The sequence below is a fragment of the Heptranchias perlo genome, unplaced genomic scaffold, assembly GCF_035084215.1.
Source record: "Heptranchias perlo isolate sHepPer1 unplaced genomic scaffold, sHepPer1.hap1 HAP1_SCAFFOLD_43, whole genome shotgun sequence".
NCBI lineage: Eukaryota > Metazoa > Chordata > Chondrichthyes > Hexanchiformes > Hexanchidae > Heptranchias > Heptranchias perlo.
In genome coordinates, this window is record NW_027139442.1 from 6,938,046 (window position 1) to 6,957,415 (window position 19,370).

Sequence of the window (19,370 nt, forward strand, 5' to 3'; positions counted from 1 at the left end):
TATTGAAATAATTTTATTTCCAGACTAATAACAGCAAACCATTTCATGTTAGAATCATCTTGTATCATTTCACAACACCGCATTTGTTTGGGTAAAATATAATTCCAGTCTGGTATTTCCAAATTTATTTGAAGTATTGGATTGAAATCAGTTACTTTAGTGAACTCATAGATGTCAATGGATGCTAAAATCAGGCACGATGAACAAAGGGCGTCCGATCCGCTCCCGCCCGTCTTATGCCACCGACAAAAGCGAAAGTCTATCTATTAGACTTTTTATTTAATTTCTGATGAAAGTCTTTGGAGGTTTCTATGATTTAACTAATGTAACAATTAGATTCAGTGGGTATTTCACCCCGTTCTTCAGCTCCTCTCTGAATTTAGTCTGGGTCACAGCATAAATACACGTGTTGGTGCAGGAACTGAGAAGTTGAAGCATGAATCCGGCTGACTGCATATCACTGGCCGTATAATACTGGGCGTTGGTTATATGCAGAGAGATAACATAAAAAACTTCTGTGCTCCATAACAATATAAAACTGCCTGATATACTGAAAAGTAAAATGATGGATTTCCTTCGGTTCTCCATCTCTGGATCCTTGTGATTCTCTCCATTGCTGCGGCCCCGGAGTCCCCTGCGGACTCTACTGGCCGCTAAAATGTGCCTGGCGGTGAGAACATTGAACAGCAAAATCAGAATGAATGGGAGACAAGGCATTAAAACAAGATTAAACAAGTCAAACGCTGCCCATGCGGGTGAAGTGAAAAAGGTCGGTTTCCAGACACAACCCCGGGGTACATTGTCCATTATATATTCCGGGTTAAATACAAAGTACCAGGGAATGTTTAGTAAACAGCTCAGCGCACTCACCACCCCGATAACAGCAGCCGCCGCTTTTTCGGTGCAATATTTTGTTTTCAGCTTCTGACAACTAATGGCCACAAATCGATCAAAGGTGAAAACCACTGTGAACCAGACAGAGGCAGCTGTGGCTGCTAAAATCAGGGTGGCAATGAGGCGGCAAACGGGGGTAATGGTCAAGAATGAAACTGGGAGATAAATGTGAACAATACCCGCCATTATGACATCAGTGAGAACGACCAGGAGATCGGCCGCTGCCATTCCCACCAGGTAGCGAGTGATACATTTGGAGAGTCCGCATTTTCCTCGGGACAGGATCACAATCGCCACCAAGTTGACTGTAATAGAGAGAAACGGAAGCAGAGAAATTACTGATCAGACCTGGAGCCAAAGCAGCAGTTTGAGAAGATCTGGGGTGAAATTTCCAGCTTTGTTGCTGCATCAAACGTTGAAAACTGATTCACTCATCTGGGTAACGCTTCCGGGCAGAGAAAATGTTTTTAAACACAATTTTCAATAAGAAATTGGGAAATTGATACAGAAAGTGAATAAATTGAGTACCGGATCCACTGGAAGAACCGAGAGAGGGCGCATTGCCGGTGCACAAGGGTGAAGGGGTTTCACTGAGCCGATTAAATCCGGACTTCGGTTCCAGATGGAAGAGAAAGAGAATGATGGTCGAGAAGGTGAGGGGACAGATGGAGGTACTGCTGCTTTGAGAGCGGAAAGGAGCTGGGACAAGACGGGAAAGACCGAGGTCAGTTGCCTGAGTTTTAGACTTCGGATCAGTTTGGAAGTGGCAGCTGGAGACTGAACCAGTGAGTGATGTTGGGAGGGAGACAAAGAAAAGCGCATGTCGGAGCTCGAGGGGTGTCAGCAGCAGATGGTTTGTGAAAGCGGATAAACTGAAGCAACGGATAAGGAGACATAGAATTCAATGCAATGGGAGGAGAGGCTGTGATTCACAGGGAGAGACTGCAGTAGAGTGTTAGAGGAAATCTAATCTATAGATCCCAGTAATACAATCTAATTAATAAATTCAACCATTAATATTCGTGATTATTGGTGTCAGGGAGCAGCGTACATAATGTGGTGGTTAAATTTTCTTTGCACATTCAATGAAACTTAAATTAAAATGCAGTAATTTAATTAGCCTGGCTCTTTATTGAATTCAGCTGACAAATAGCTTTTAGAATGCAATATCCTAATAATTCAATGCGATAAAGAAATCATTGATTTTATTTTTTAAATACATTTCAATTATGTTGATATATTCAATCAGTAAAAAAGTAAATGGAGCATTCACATAAACAGACTGAGGACCTGATAGTGATAAACACACCAGACGCGAGTACAATAAAACTCTCACAATCTGACAACATCCTAATGACACCTTCAAGTCACATTTCCTCGAATAATTGTATTGGAAGTTTCAGCAGCTGATTCCGATGAATTATTTACACCGATACAACTCTCTCTCTCCCCCTCCCTCTCTATCGCTCCTCTCTATCTGTCCGCACTCTCTCTACTCTGTATCAATGCCGCTTATCACATCCGAGTAAATCCTAACATCCTGCGCCTGCTTTCTCTTCACCAGCCCCGTGTTCCAACGACCCTATTCTTGGTGTCAGTTTGTTAAATGGTGAGGCCTCTGTGAATAGTTTAATGTTTCTACAGATCATCCAAGTCTCTACCTGTTCACCTACACTGTTCACTTCATCTACAATGCATGGAATAAACAGAATCGAAGACCTCTTCCAGACACACCTCACAATAATAGAAATTATTTCCCTTGTAATTACAAAGTACAGCGTTAGATGGCGGCATTGTTCAATTAATAAAACGCCAACATCACCGCTTCTGCTTATTATCGACAGATAAACAGAAGGACTCATGATTCCAACAGATAAAGTGCAAACTGAGACAAGACATTTCAAAACATTGCATTTTACAATGAATTCATCAAGAGTGAAGCAAGGAATGAGATGTGAAAGAATCAGCCGCAAACTCTGTTCAGTAGCCAGACATCTGGAGCTGCGTCAGTTGCACACACAATGAAATTACATTTTATAACGGTGATAACCAATCAATACATTGATATTCCAGTTAAACTGAACCATGTTATTGTGGAGGAAGGCCATTTGCGCTGCCTCCTTGTAACACTGAGACCGTGAGCTGTCTCATTATCAATCACTGAAAACACATTTATGAAAAAAATTCAGGACAGGTTCGTTCCTCAACATAAAACTGTGAGCAGCTCCTGATGGCCTGATACCAGCTCTTAGCTCATACAGCTGATTCCAATACATTCAGTACAGAGAATAATCCAGTAACAATGCCAGGGTTGGAAAGACAAATTCACAACAGATGTAATGAAATTGCTACACGACCGAACGTTTAGAAATTAAGGACACACCATTTTTCAACAGTACATTCAGTGCATTGAATAATCCAGTAAAAATGACAGGCTTGAATATGTAAAGATCATAACAGAGATAATGCAGCTTCTACAAGACCGAACGTTAAGAAGTTAAGGACATACCATTAGTCAACAGTACATTCAGTGCAGTGAATAATCCAGTAACAATTCCAGGTTTGGATATACAATGTTCATTACAGATATAATGCAGCTGCTACAAGACCAAAGGAGCAGAGACTTTAAGGGTGCAATCATTCAACTGATAGAACAGAACAGGTAGCAGTGTAAAACATGACTGGAGAAAAAATAATTAATCAAGTACAGCAGCATAGTTAACAGCAAATTACAATATTTATAGATGCGACAATGTCTTACCTGGAACTCCAATGGCTGCAAGAACAGGATAGTAAATGCGTTCTACCTGAAACATTAGTGAATATCCCATTTCTGAGAAAAGCAGCGACTTCTGCTGATCTGAAAAGTGCAGCTCCAGCAGGCACTCTGAGCTGGTACATTGCAACAAGCCTGATTTATACAGGGGATAAATCTCCACTGACACAGTTATACCCCTGATCATTGCTATTAGTTACAGCCACTTGAACAAACACATTATGTCAGCGGCTTTGTCTACAATGTAAATAATGAAATAATGACGTGGATATATCAAAAAATATCAAAGTTCAGGACATTTTCTTAATGAGACCTCTCTCAGGAATAACGTTAAAAGCTGTCCTCAGAAAGGACTGGTCCAACAACAATGAGCGGCTTCATTTAGTTTTCATATAATTGTATTGACCATGTTCACTCCTGCCCATTCATGTATTAATTTTATCGATTTCTCCGCGTGTGCATTGAATCCAGGGACACAAGCAGACCCGTTTCACTCTGTTCCTGCAGTTTCCCAGTTGAAATACGAATTTTGAGTGCCTGACACGGGGACAGTTAAAAGGCACGTTGAGGATTGCAGCCGAGAAATGACTCTGGGTGATATTAGGGGTCGGACACTGAATGAGCTTCATTGCCATTTCTCTCTCCGTTATTTTACTGCAGATGTTTAACCGTTTATTTTAAATTGGTTGACGGCTCCAGTAAAATTGCTGACGTGTAACCCCGAGCTGAACTCATGACCCGATTTGATCTCCGAAACAAAGGCCCCGTGTTTACCTCACTCGCCTCCATTCCTTCCTCAGCCCATTGCCATTGAATCTCTCATCAATGCTTCTGTCCACTCCAGACTCCATTCCTCCAGTTCATTCCTCGCCGGACACCCCACGTCCACTTTCCAGCCTGCAGCAGGTTCTGCTCGGTCTCACAGACCTCACTGACTCCCAGTTCCCGATCGCCAAACATTTAAAATTTCCATCCTGGAATTTAAATCCCTCCATGACCATTCCCGCCCCATCTCTGCCCTCTCCACAACACCTACAGGATATCCACCTGTACGGCCTGATTCATCGATCACCGGGCTCTTTTGGTGTGACTACCCTCGCCTGGTTCCACTCATCTATCTGATCATAGCCAGAAGAAGCTTCTCTTCCCACCCTATCACTGTTATATCTGATGTCTCTAAAGGTTCAATTCTTGGCTCCCTCCTCTTCCTCATCCACATGCTGCCTTTTGGTGACATCGTCCGCGGACATGGACCAGCTTTCAGATGTACGCTGACAAAACCACCTCCTCTCTTCACTCTTCCAATGTCTTTGTGTTCTCAGAGCGATATTCTGTTTTAGATGAGCCACGATTTCATCCAGTTGAAAATGGTGAAGTCATGGTCTTTGACCCCACAATCTCGACATCTTGGCCAAGAAGTCGATCCTCAACTTTCTCTTTTTGATTGATGAGTTCCTCACCAATCACCCAACTCCTTAATGACGTGCATTGGCTTCCAGTCTCCTAAGCTTGCATTTTATTTTTATTCTTTCTTACTCTTAAATCCACCAGAACCCCAGCCCTTCAATCTCTGTAATCTCCTCCAGCCCCACAGCCTCTCCCAAACAATCAGCTCCTCCACCTCTGACCGCTTGTGCATTCTATTTAACCTACTTTTGACGGCAGTGCCTTCTGCCGTATCGACGCTTCAGAATGCCTTCCTTACGCCCCTCCTTCTGCCCCTCCTAATTTCAAGTGTCAGCCGTTACTCAGTTGTAGCCATATCGCCTCTGTGTCAGAAGTTTTTGAGTTCAAGTCCCACCTCAGAGATTTGAACACATAATCTAGGCTGACACTGCAGTGTGGTACTGAGGGAGAATTGTACTGTCTGTGGTGCTGACTTTCATAGGACAAGTTAAACCGAGTGCCCATTTACCCTCTCAGGTAGATGTAAAAGATCCCACGGCAATATTCGAAAACAAACAGGGGAGTTCCCCCGATGACCTGGGCAAAATTTATCCCCCAACCAACATTCCTAAAACCGGTTTTCTGGTCATTTATCTCATTGCAGTTTGTGGGAGCTTGCTGCGTGCAAATTGGCTGGAGCGTTTCCGACACGACCACAGTGACTACATATCACAATGTACTTCATTGATTCTAAAGCTTTTTGGAAGTTGTGAGGTCTTGAAAGGCGTTATATGAAGGAAAGTTGTTTCCTTCTTTCAGACCTCCCATGGAAAACTTCTCTTGCTTCAACCTTTTACTATCCCTTCAAATATCCCCTTCTTTGGCCGGAGGTCCATTTTTGTCTGATTATACCTCAGTAAGGCAGCTTTGGATATTTATCTATGTTAAATCCGCTCTCTAAATGCAAGTAGTTATTGTTATATTTCACCATCCTCCGCTCTCTCCATCCCACTATTGGTGGCCATTCCCTCAGACATCTAAACTCTCGTAAACCAACCTTATCCCCTCCGTCTCTCTATTTGCTTCTCCTCCTTTTACACCCGCCTTAAACCCACACCTTGAACAAGGTTTTCGCCAGTCATTCTAATATCTTAGAGTCATAGAGTCATAGAGTCATACGGCACGGATAGAGGCCCTTCGACCCATCGTGTCCGCGCCGGCCATCAAGCCCTGTCTAATCTAATCCCATATTCCAGCATTTGGTCCGTAGCCTTGTATGCTATGGCATTTCAAGTGCTCATCCAAATGCTTCTTGAATGTTGTGAGGGTTCCTGCCTCCACAACCCTTTCAGGCAGTGAGTTCCAGACTCCAACCACCCTCTGGGTAAAAACGTTCTTTCTCAAATCCCCTCTAAACCTCCCGCCTTTTACCTTGAATCTATGTCCCCTTGTTATAGAACCCTCAAAGAAGGGAAAAAGCTCCTCAGTATCCATCCTATCTGTGCTCCTCATAATTTTGTACACCTCAATCATGTCCCCCCTCAGCCTCCTCTGCTCCACGGAAAACAAACCCAATCTTCCCAGTCTCTCTTCATAGCTGAAGCGCTCCAGCCCTGGTAACATCCTGGTGAATCTCCTCTGCACCCTCTCCAAAGCGATCACATCCTTCCTGTAGTGTGGCGACCAGAACTGCACACAGTACTCCAGCTGTGGCCTAACCAGTGTTTTATACAGCTCCATCATAACCTCCTTGCTCTTATATTCTTCTTATTCCTTTAGTGACCGTTTTTACCCACTCCTCCGTGAAGCACTTTGGGAATCTTTATTTCATTAAAGGCGGTCTGTGAATACGAGTTGTTGTTGACTTTCATTGGAATGTGTTCATTAGTTATCCACTGTATGAGCAAAAGTAATTTCTGTGCTAATATTCTTGTACCAGAGAGAGATGTATATAATAGACGGATCTATTGATATAAATTAACATTGGTAACTACTCGTGGACACTGTTTTGTTCGAACAACATAACTCGTTTATCGACAAACATCGCATTGAAAAAGGTTTGTAGAACTGTGAGGACTAGGGAGGAAGCCATTAGGGAGTCCTCTATCTAAGATGAGACCAGTTGCAGTGACGAGGATTAAGATTATTAGTTATTTGTCTTTTTCTCTTTGGTTATAATCGATGTTACTGCTCTCTCGGGCTGATGACTATGATGTAGCTATATTTGGATAAAGCCCGTAGTTCCAGAACAAAGTGTCCAGTTTTGACGTCCCATTATAGAAACAACATTGATGCCACAGAGAGCACAATGTAAATTCTCTCGAATGAGGCCAGGGAAGGGAAACTTTAACAGAACAGATTTGAAATACCGGGATTATGTCTACGGAAATAGTAAAGAGGACACTTAAATTTTAATGATGGAGGCTTTTGATCGAGTAATAGAGAGTTACTGTATCCTATAGTTGTGAGGATTTGTGATAGAGTAATAGGGAATTAATGTATCCTCTGGTTGCGAGGATCAGTGATAGAGTAATAGAGAATTAATGTATCCTCTGGTTATGAGGATCAGTGATAGAGTAATAGAGAATGACTGTAACGTCTGGTTGTGAGGATCAGTGATGGAGTAATAGAGAATTAATGTATCCTCTGGTTATGAGGATCAGTGATAGAGTAATAGAGAATTACTGTATCGTCTGGTTGTGAGGATCAGTGATAGAGTAATAGAGAATTACTGTATCCTCTGGTTTTGAGGATCAGTGATAGAGTAATAGAGAATTACTGTATCCTCTGGTTATGAGGATCAGTGATAGAGTAATAGCGAATTACTGTATCCTCTGGTTTTGAGGAACAGTGACATGGGAATTAATCTAGTGAACCTTCTCTTTGTCCGTGTCTGGTCAGCCACCTTTTCTTACCACACTTCCGTTTTAGACTTTGGGCAAATATTTGTCTTCCACATTTTTAATCTTGTTTTTAAAAAAACACATTTATATTCTACATCGCTTTTATCACTAGCCAGTAGTTTTAGCCAATTAACGTGTTCTAAATCTTCAGCCATTTTCGTGAACTTTGCCATAATGTAATCTGGAATGAGTTGTAAATTTTCAGTACCTTTGGTTCCATCAACCTATTGGAACCTTATAATATCGTGGTCACTGTTGCCCAGGTTTTTCCCCACAACGAGGCCTGATACGAGCTCAGGCTCGGTATTCAACACTCGATTAAATATATGATTACCCCGTGAAGAATTTTGGACTTTTCAATATGAATATTTGACTTGCTAAAGGAGCAGAGTTTAGTTGAACACACGATGGAACACAGAACGATTAGACTTGACTGTTCAAGACTGCATTCTGGGAAGATTGAGCAAGTTAGGAAGGTTTAATTTTTGCTTCAGATTTTTTCGAAGCTTAACTGAGGCGATGTACTTTCGCCGAGATAAGGGATGAGGTTAAATTTAAGGCGGCTGCCGAGCTGGGCCTTGAAAGTCTGAGGGAAACTGTCGTAAAGATCAGATGCTGCAGCATCAGTTTGTTTGAACCATGGGAAAGAGAGAGAGGGAAAGGAGAGAGAGTGAAAAGTTCCAGCAGCTTGTTTTTACCAGCGAGGATGAGAAAACATTTTTCCTCATTTTCCCTCGAGTTTTTTTGACAATTATTTCAATTCTCTGACCTTTGGTTGCCGACCCACTTGCCAGTGGAAACAGTTTATCACTGTTTGCTCTACCAAAACCACTCATTGTTTTGAATATCCGTATTCGGTCTCGCCTTAACCCTCGCTGCTGTAAGGAGAACAATTCCAGATTCTCCAATCTCTCCACATAACTGAGTCCTCATCCCTGGTATCGTCCTGGTAAACCTCCTGTGTACCCTCTCCAAGGCCTTGACATCCTTCATAAAGTTTGGTGCCCAGAATTGTAACACCATACTCCAGTGATTTGTAAAGGTTCAGGGTGAATTCCTTGCATTTTATTCAATGTTCCTATTTACAAAGCCACGTGTCCCTTCAGCTTTCTTAACCGCCTCATCAACTTGCCCTGTCACCTTCAAAGATCCATAAATATGCAGCTCCAGGTCCCTCAGCTCTTCCGCCCCCACAAAATAGTACCGTTTCGATTCTACTGCCTCTACACGTAGTTCCTCCTAAAGTGCATCAATTCGCAGTCATCCGCATTAAGTTGCACCTGCCATGTCTCTGCCCTTTTTGTCAGTCTGTCTATGTTCTCCTGGAGGCTGCTACTATCCTGCTCACTATTTATGTTTCGAATTTTGGATACAATTGTGAAAAGATCCTCTTGGATTCGCCTCACCTTCAAACACAAGGAGAGGCAGGACTTCCGTTACGTCGAGGAAAACCGAATACTCGGCACACGATAGCATTCAATGGAAGAGCGCACGCTCCGTATCAATGGTTCCGAACCCAGGGCTGGATTACGGAGCCAGTCAGAGATTATTCCACTTTGACAGATTGGGGAGGACCTGGGACAAGAGTTTAGACTGCGAGGAGGTAGCAATAGGCTGGACGTTAGGCGGTTCATCTTTTCCCAGTGAGTAGTGAGCACCTGGAATGCGTTGCTGGCTGGTGCGGTCGATGTTGACTCTCTGTCTGCCTTCTCCAGGGAGCTGGATCAGTTTTTCGCTGGGGCAGAGGTCACAATATATAAAAGGTAAGAGGATTTACAGTTAGTGTATGTACAATCCATGTGATCTCCTGGACTGGTTTCGATAAACTGAGTGGGTCGGGGGGGGGGGGGTGGAATTTTCCAGTGTATTCTATCCCTTAAAGGCCCCGGATTTTACTCAGGATCTTTTTCTCTCCCAGGAGATTACAAGGGTGCGGTCGGGGAGAGGTAATGATGCTCCAGCAATCACGAGTGAGGGGCAGGCCTGATGGACAAGCTGGTCTTTTACTACCCGTCATTTCCATTTGTTCGTCCACATCTCCACCTCGTCAAGGTGTTTTCAATGAAGCGATCTTCACACAAACACACAACTGGGGCATGCCCTGCGTCTGTCTTTGGTGAAACGAGTCTCAATGTCTCTGTGTCTCACGTTATTCTCCTCTGAAGCTCAAGGGCTCGAAATATTCTTGCAGGCCTCTGCTACAATGTTTCTGAGAATTTCTAGTTCCGCCCAGTCGTCCGCTGCAGGATTATGTGGCTGTTGTCTGCTTGAAGCACAAGAGGAGATGATTTTAAGCCCAGTAAATCATTGCGTGGTCTTAAGACAGCAAACACTCAGTCCTTCTACCCTTGGTTATAGGTCTATTGAAATCGGGGTTGTAGCTCAATCGTTTGCGTGTATATATTTCTGGGTTCACATACCTAAAACCTCTAAAATTGTTTTTTCACCAGAATATCCCACAAAAAGACGAACCGTGCTTCGAGAAGGAAGCGCGTTACAACTTCTGAGACAAACATTCAATTGTTCCGGAGCAGGCCTTCATCTCACGGTCCCGTGAGCAGTTCAGCTCATCGCAGCCGCTGACTGGCCGGATTAAGGGCTTGGGCATAGATCCTGAGACCTCACACACGCGAAGCATGCGGTCTATCACTGAGCTACATCAGCAGATAATAAGGACCTCTAACCAAGTGTAGAAGGACTGAGTGCCTCACTTTCCTAAGGGCACCCGAGGATTTACTGGGCTGAAAAGCATCTCCTTCTTTAATCATAGGCGACAACTATACCTGAGGTTTGCAGACCTGATTCAGATGTAGTTGAACAGAAGAAACCAGGTCTCGCCACTCAGATAAATGAGAAAGGGAGCATTGAGAAGAAATTCTGGGAGAGGGGGAAGAGCCTCCTTGGACTGTGCTGACCATTATTTCTGTTTCAGGTTCCCGTTCTTCGGACTGCACGCTGGACATTGCACCGTAACACATTCCGAACAGTCGGCGGCTGCTATGAGCTGAGGTGCTGAGGAGACCGTGAGATGAAGTCCTGCTCAGGGGCAATTTAATGCTTGTGGAGCCTCAGAGGTTGGAATCTGCGGCACTCCGAAATCAAGATTCGCCTTTCTGTGGATAATTCTGGTGAAAAAATATGTTTGGAAATGCTGGGAATTGAACCCAAGACCTCGCTCTACAACTGAACTACACCCCCATGTAGCAGCGATTGCCAACGCAGAACTGATTGCCTTTAATTTATGAGGGCACACAAGGTTTATCTGGGCTTCAATTCATCTCCTTTTCTGCTCCAACCAGACAATTAAACATTAAGTTTGCGGATCTGATATAATTGTTGGTGAACGGAAGAAACCAGGCCTCGGCACTCAGAACAATGAGAAAGGGGACGTTGAGAAGAAATGCTGGGAGAGAGGGAGAGCCTCCTTTGGCTGTGCTGTAACCATCCTTCCGATTTCAGGGCACATTTTTCGAACGCTTCCGTTATAAGTCACTTTGCTTACGGTTGGACGGGGCTCGAAATGCTCAGGGACATTGTAGCAGAGGCCTGCTAGAATATTTCGAGTCCCTGAGCTTCAGAGGAGGGCATGGTGAGGCGCGGAGATCATTGAGTCTCATTTCACTATCGACGGTCGCAGGAATTGCCCCAGGTGTGGTTTTGTGTTTAAAGATCACTTCACTGAAAAAACCATGACGAGCTGGCGTTACAGACGGACATGATGGTCAGGAAAAGACCAGTTGGTTCATCAATCCTGCCTCACATGCCTGGAGCATCGTGACCAGACACTTCCCACCTACACCACCCGCCCCACCCACCGGAAACTTGTAATCTCCTGGGAGCGGCGACAAATAGAAACAAATCCTGCGCCAATAAGGAGGGGGCATTCTGGGAAATTCCTCCCCGAATCCTTCAGGCGATCAAATCGAGTCCAGTGGATCACACTGACCATGTGCCGGTTAACTGTAAAACCACTCGATTTCTATATGATGCGATCTCTGCCTCAGTCAAGAACTGGTCCAGATGCACCCAGAAGGCAAAGAGAGACAGTCAGCACCCACCACACCAGCCGGCAATGCATTCCAGAGACTCACTACTCTCTGGGAAAAGAAGAACCGGCCAACATCCAGCCGATTCCTACCTCTGTGTGGTCTAAACGCCAGTCCGATGCTCTTCCCCAATCTGTGAAACTGGGAATAATCTATTTCTTCACTCAGACGGTGGAGGCCAAGTCACTGAATATATTTAAGAAATATAGATTTCCACACACGGAAGGCATCAAAGCGTATGGAGAGAGAGCGGGAATATGGTATAGAGATGGAGGATCAGCCATGATCATATATAATGGCGGAGCAGGCTCGAAGGGCCGAATGGTGATCCCATTTTCTCTGTTATTATCACTGGGCACGCTCTCCAGCCGCGGGATGGTCGCCATTTCAAAGGCGTGTGCGTGCTTCCATTGCATTGTATCGTATCGGATGCAGAGCGTTCGGGTTTTCTCGAGGTGAAGAAACCCTTTCCTGTTTTTGTGTGCAAAGGTGAGGTGAGGACAAAAGGATCTTTTCAAAATTCGAAACATAAAGCGTTTGGAGATACCGGGGATTGAACCCGGGTCCTCTTACATGAAATCATGTGCTCTTCCACTGAGCTACATCCCCACAGCAAAGGAACTTCAACTTTAGAATTAAAAAGTGGGCTTTCGTCTCTGTCTCTCCCGGACAACGAGATGCCCAGTTGTCACACGTGCTCCAAATGTTCAACCTCTGCTTCAGTTCACGGGGTTTCTGCTCCTCTTTACTTTGAACTTTCCAAGAAAAGTCAGCGGAAAAAAAAATACAATTGCCAATAGTCAGTGACGAGGCTGATATCCAACCTCTGAATCATAAAGTGAGATGGATGAATGAAAGAGTGTCAAACAAGAGCTGTGACTGCTCGCTCGACATTGCACTGTCACAAATACCGGTCAGTCGGCAGTTGCTGTGAGCTGAGCTGCTGAAGTCCTGCTCCGGGACAATTGAATGCTTGTGGAGCCTCAGAAGTTGCAATTCGCTGCGCTCAGAAAGCGCGATTCGCCTTTACTGTGGTTAATTCTATTGAAAAAAATATTTTTTGGAGATGCTGGGGATTGAACCCAGGACCTCATACATGCGAAGCATGCGCTCTACCACTGAGCTACATCCCCAGATAAAATAAATAGCTACCCAAGGAAAGAAGAACTGATTGTTCTCATTTTATGAGGCTCCCCAAGTTGGGTATGACGCGTGATAGATTATTTCCAGTTTCAAAGATTGGGGAGGAGCAGGGAACAGGTGTTTAGACAACACAGAGGTAAGAATAGTCTGGATGTTAAGCGGTTCTTCATTTCCCAGGCAGTAGTGAGTCTCTGGAATGCATTGCCGGCTGGTGTGGTGGGTGCTGACACTTTGTATACTTGGCTTAAAATCATCTAGTTTTCTGCTCCAACCAGACAATTAAAGATGAAGAATGCGGACCTGATACGACTGTGGGTGAACGGAAGAAACCAGGCCTCGGCACTCAGAGTAATGAGAAAGGGCGCGTTGAGAAGAAAGGCTCGGAAAGGGGGGAGAGACTCCTTGAACTGTGCTGTAACCATCCCTCCTATTTCAGTGCGCATTTTTCGAACGCTCCCGTTATCAGTCACTTTGCTTTCGGTTGGACGGGACTAAAAATGCTCAGGCACATTGTGGCAGAGGCCGGCAAGAATATTTTGAGTCCTCCAGCTTCAGAGGAGGGCAAGTTGAGGCACAGAGAGCATTGAGTCTCATTTCACGATAAAAGGCCAGGTGTGAGTTTGTGTTTTTAGATCACTTCTCAAAAAAACACCATGACGAGCTGAGGTTACTGACGGACATGATGGTAGGAAAAGACCAGCTGGTTCATCAATCCTGTCCCACATGCCCGGAGCATCGTGACTGGACACTTCCCACCGACACCACCCGCCCCATCCACCGAAAACATGTAATCTCCTGGGAGCGATTAAAAACCTGACAAAAATACCGAGCCAATTTCTATAAAATTCCTCCCCGACATCCTCAGGTGATCGAAACCAGTCCAGGACATGAGAGTGACCCTCCGTAGGTTAACTGTAAAACTACTTACCTTCTATATGATGCGATCTCTGTCCCAGTCAAGGACCGATTCAGATCCCTCGAGAAAGCTGACAGACACTCAGCACCCACCACAGCAGTCGACAATGAAGTCCAGAGGCTCACCACTCTATGAGAAATGATGAACCGCCGAACATCCAGCCAATTCTTACCTCAGTGTAGTCTAAACGCCTGTCCGTTCAATTCCAGACTCTGAATCATAAAGTGAGTTGTCTGAATGACAGAGCGTCAAACAGGAACGAGAAATGAGAAATCCTCGCTCGACATTGCACCGTCACACATTCCGGTCAGTCGGGGGCTGCTGTCAGCTGAGCTGCTGAGGGGACCGTGAGATGAAGTCCTGCTCCGGGCCAATTTCATGCTTGTGGAGCCTCAGAGGTTGGAATCCGCGGCACTCCGAAATCAAGATTCGCCTTTCTGTGGATAATTCTGGTGAAAAAATATGTTTGGAAATGCTGGGAATTGAACCCAAGACCTCGCTCTACAACTGAACTACACTCCCATGTAGCAGCGATTGCCAACGAAGAACTGATTGCCTTCAATTTATGAGGGCACACAAGGTTTATCTGGGCTTCAATTCATCTCCTTTTCTGCTCCAACCAGACAATTAAACATGAAGTTTGCGGATCTGATATAATTGTTGGTGAACGGAAGAAACCAGGCCTCGGCACTCAGAACAATGAGAAAGGGGGCGTTGAGAAGAAATGCTGGGAGAGAGGGAGAGCCTCCGTTGGCTGTGCTGTAACCATCCTTCCGATTTCAGGGCACATTTTTCGAACGCTCCCGTTATCAGTCACTTTGCTTACGGTTGGACGGGGCTAGAAATGCTCAGGGAGATTGTAGCAGAGGCCTGCAAGAATATTTCGAGTCCCTGAGCTTCAGAGGAGGGAATGGTGAGGCGCGGAGAGCATTGAGTCTCATTTCACTATCGACGGTCGCAGGAATTGCCCCAGGTGTGGTTTTGTGTTTAAAGATCACTTCACTGAAAAAACCATGACGAGCTGGCGTTACAGACGGACATGATGGTCAGGAAAAGACCAGTTGGTTCATCAATCCTGCCCCACATGCCTGGAGCATCGTGACCAGACACTTCCCACCTACACCACCCGCCCCTCCTCCGGGAAACATGTAATCACCTGGGAGCGGCGACAAATAGAAACAAATCCAGCGCCAATAAGGAGGGGGCATTCTGGGAAATTCCTCCCCGAATCCTTCAGGCGATCACACTGACCATGTGCAGGTTAACTGTAAAACCACTCGATTTCTATATGATGCGATCTCTGCCTCAGTCAAGAACTGGTCCAGATGCATCCAGAAGGCAAAGAGAAACAGTCAGCACCCACCACACCAGCCGGCAATGCATTCCAGAGACTCACTACTCTCTGGGAAAAGAAGAACCGCCGAACATCCAGCCTATTCCTACCTCTGTGTGCTCTAAACGCCAGTCCGATGCTCTTCCCCAATCTGTGAAACTGGGAATAATCTATTTCTTCACTCAGACGGTGGAGGCCAAGTCACTGAATATATTTAAGAAATATAGATTTCCACACACGGAAGGCATCAAAGCGTATGGAGAGAGAGCGGGAATATGGTATAGAGATGGAGGATCAGCCATGATCATTTATAATGGCGGAGCAGACTCGAAGGGCCGAATGGTGATCCCATTTTCTCTGTTATTATCACTGGGCACGCTTTCCAGCCGCGGGATGGTCGCCATTTCAAAGGCGTGTGCGTGCTTCCATTGCATTGTATCGTATCGGATGCAGAGCGTTCGGGTTTTCTCGAGGTGAAGAAACCCTTTCCTGTTTTTGTGTGCAAAGGTGAGGTGAGGACAAAAGGATCTTTTCAAAATTCGAAACATAAAGCGTTTGGAGATACCGGGGATTGAACCCGGGTCCTCTTACATGCAAAGCATGGGCTCTTCCACTGAGCTACATCCCCACAGCAAAGCCGCTTCAACTTTAGAATTAAAAAGTGGGCTTTCGTCTCTGTCTCTCCCGGACAACGAGATGCCCAGTTGTCACACGTGCTCCAAATGTTCAACCTCTGCTTCAGTTCACGGGGTTTCTGCTCCTCTTTACTTTGAACTTTCCAAGAAAAGTCAGCGGAAAAAAAAATACAATTGCCAATAGTCAGTGACGAGGCTGATATCCAACCTCTGAATCATAAAGTGAGATGGATGAATGAAAGAGTGTCAAACAAGAGCTGTGACTGCTCGCTCGACATTGCACTGTCACAAATACCGGTCAGTCGGCAGTTGCTATGAACTGAGCTGCTGAGCGGACCGTAAGATGAAGTCCTGCTCCGGGACAATTTCATGCTTGTGGAGCCTCAGAAGTTGCAATTCGCTGCGCTCAGAAAGCGCGATTCGCCTTTCCTGTGGTTAATTCTATTGAAAAAAATATTTTTTGGAGATGCTGGGGATTGAACCCAGAACCTCATACATGCGAAGCATGCGCTCTACCACTGAGCTACATCCCCAGATAAAATAAATGGCTACCCAAGGAAAGAAGAACTGATTGTTCTCATTTTATGAGGCTCCCCAAGTTGGGTATGACGCGTGATAGATTATTTCCAGTTTCAAAGATTGGGGAGGAGCAGGGAACAGGTGTTCAGACAACACAGAGGTAAGAATAGTCTGGATGTTAAGCGGTTCTTCATTTCCCAGGCAGTAGTGAGTCTCTGGAATGCATTGCCGGCTGGTGTGGTGGGTGCTGACACTTCGTATACTTGGCTTAAAATCATCTAATTTTCTGCTCCAACCAGACAATTAAAGATGAAGTATGCGGACCTGATGCAACTGTGGGTGAATGGAATAAACTAGGCCTCGGCACTTAGTCTAATGAGAAAGGGGGAGTTGAGAAGAAAGGCTCGGAAAGGGGGGGAGAGACTCCTTGAACTGTGCTGTAACCATCCCTCCTATTTCAGGGCGCATTTTTCGAACGCTCCCGTTATCAGTCACTTTGCTTTCGGTTGGACGGGACTAAAAATGCTCAGGCACATTATAGCAGAGGCCGGCAAGAATATTTTGAGTCCTCCAGCTTCAGAGGAGGGCAAGTTGAGGCACAGAGAGCATTGAGTCTCATTTCACGATAAAGGGCCAGGTGTGAGTTTGTGTTTTTAGATCACTTCACAAAAAAACACTTTGACGAGCTGAGGTTACTGACGGACATGATGGTCAGGAAAAAACCAGCTGGTTCATCAATCCTGTCCCACATGCCCGGAGCATCGTGACTGGACACTTCCTACCGACACCACCCGCCCCATCCACCGAAAACATGTAATCTCCTTGGAGCGATTACAAACCAGACAAAAATACCGTGCCAATTTCTATAAAATTCATCCCCGACATCCTGAGGTGATCGAAACCAGTCCAGGACATGAGAGTGACCCTCCGTAGGTTAACTGTAAAACTACTTACGTTCTATATGATGCGATCTCTGTCCCAGTCAAGGACCGATTCAGATCCCTCGAGAAAGCAGGCAGACACTCAGCACCCACCACAGCAGTCGGCAATGCATTCCAGAGGCTCAACACTCTATGAGAAATGATGAACCGCCGAACATCCAGCCTATTCTTACCTCAGTGTAGTCTAAACGCAAGTCCTTTTAATTCCAGCCTCTGAATCATAAAGTGAGTTGTATGAATGACAGAGCGTCAAACAGGAACGAGAAATGAGAAATCCTCGCTCGACATTGCACCGTCACACATTCCGGTCAGTCGGGAGCTGCTGTCAGCTGAGCTGCTGAGGGGACCGTGAGATGAAATCCTGCTGCGGGCCAATTTAATGCTGTGGAGCCTCAGAAAATTCATCTTCCTGTGGGCGGCGGGTAGGAGAGGGGAAAGAGACGCCTTGGTGTGAGAATAGGCATTTTTAGCACAAAAAGCTTACATTTGGTTTCGGAGTTTTCTAAATATAAACCATAGAGACCACTCACGTTTACATTCGGCATCTTAATACATAAACAGCAACCGGTTATAAACGTAAGATCGCTGGGAATCGGAGGATAGTCGCTGAGGATCATGAAATGGCTGAGTTAAAAGTTACCCAGAATACGGAAGGTCAGACTGAGGGAGGTGATGCTGGAAGCTGTTTACACGGCAGGGTTGAAGCATTTTGCAGAAGATAATAGGCGACATTGAGAATGTGTTGTGAATATTTAGAGAATGTTTTGAGAATGTGTTGAGAATATTTAGACCTTGGACATGTCGAGATACAGGGGTCTTGGGTCCGCACTTAACATGAGCAGTTCTGACAGGGGAGAGTCAAGGAATGTGAATAACAAATAAAGATAAGGGAGAGTTTGCATGAAATGTGCAGTTTGAAGAATTCTAGTTTTACATTTGAATTTATAGAAGGACAGGATGGCGCGACAGAGAGGGAGAGAGAGAGAGACGGATAAGCAGCCACCCGAGGGTTATAGCTTCTATTGAAAGCAAGACTGACGGTTAGTATCGTGTCCTTCTTAGTAATACTGTGGCCTTAAACATTGTGTGTGCTGACACTTGCTTATATTCAATAAAGGATTAATCGCAACATATTGGGGTCGAGTCTGAATCGATCTTATAAACTAGCGAGTGCGGCGTCGGAACTAGACATGAGGTAATTTGGATTGAGTGAAACTAAGTGCCTCGGATGGACAAGGTGCTATACCCAGTCCGTTAAGGTCGGAAAACCGTTTGGGCAGGAGCATGAGCTTTTCCCTCCAATACTAACGGTATCCATGGATACTATCACGGAAGCTTTTTCAAAAGAATCTAAGCGTCGTGATGGGCAGATAAGTCTGTTAAGAATTGTCCAGGAGGTAACAGGTTTGAGTGAGACAAAGACTGTGATCTTGAGACATTGACTCAGTACAAGATGGGGTTAAGTAGCGAACATCAGAATTAACAAATTGGTTTGGGAGAAAACAGGATAAATTAGTTTATCACATAATAAAGAAGGAGAGAGAGGAAGATCCAACCCCTTTTGTAGTTACAAGCTACAAAAGTTCTTTTGTTTGCAGCGCACTGTTTCTTTAAAAGCCTGTGTGAATGTTCCGGGCCACTGGCTGTGGCGAAACCTTCTTTTTCAGCCTGCAGTGTAAGAATGGTACAGAGATTTTGTTTAGCTGTAAAGGCTAACATTTCTTTAATTATGTTCAGTATTTGTTATGCTCAATTGCAAAGGCGACTGAAGAAGCAACAAAAAGAAATGTGAAGTAATTTATTGGGTTTTTGTAACCATGTGCTGTTTCTATAATATTATTTGTTTTGAATTATGTTAAGTTTAAGATATTGCTGAAT

The 19,370-nt window shown here is 44.9% G+C and overlaps 3 non-coding genes across 3 annotated transcripts; all 3 read right to left on the reverse strand.

Moving 5' to 3' along the window:
- Positions 1 to 13,066: 13,066 nt before the first annotated feature.
- trnaa-cgc (transfer RNA alanine (anticodon CGC)) lies at positions 13,067 to 13,138 on the reverse strand. Its single transcript has one exon. It is a non-coding gene; the product is annotated as a tRNA-Ala (tRNA).
- Positions 13,139 to 15,953: 2,815 nt separating this feature from the next.
- trnaa-ugc (transfer RNA alanine (anticodon UGC)) lies at positions 15,954 to 16,025 on the reverse strand. Its single transcript has one exon. It is a non-coding gene; the product is annotated as a tRNA-Ala (tRNA).
- Positions 16,026 to 16,493: 468 nt separating this feature from the next.
- trnaa-cgc (transfer RNA alanine (anticodon CGC)) lies at positions 16,494 to 16,565 on the reverse strand. The gene has a single exon. It is a non-coding gene; the product is annotated as a tRNA-Ala (tRNA).
- Between the last annotated feature and the right edge of the window lie 2,805 nt (positions 16,566 to 19,370).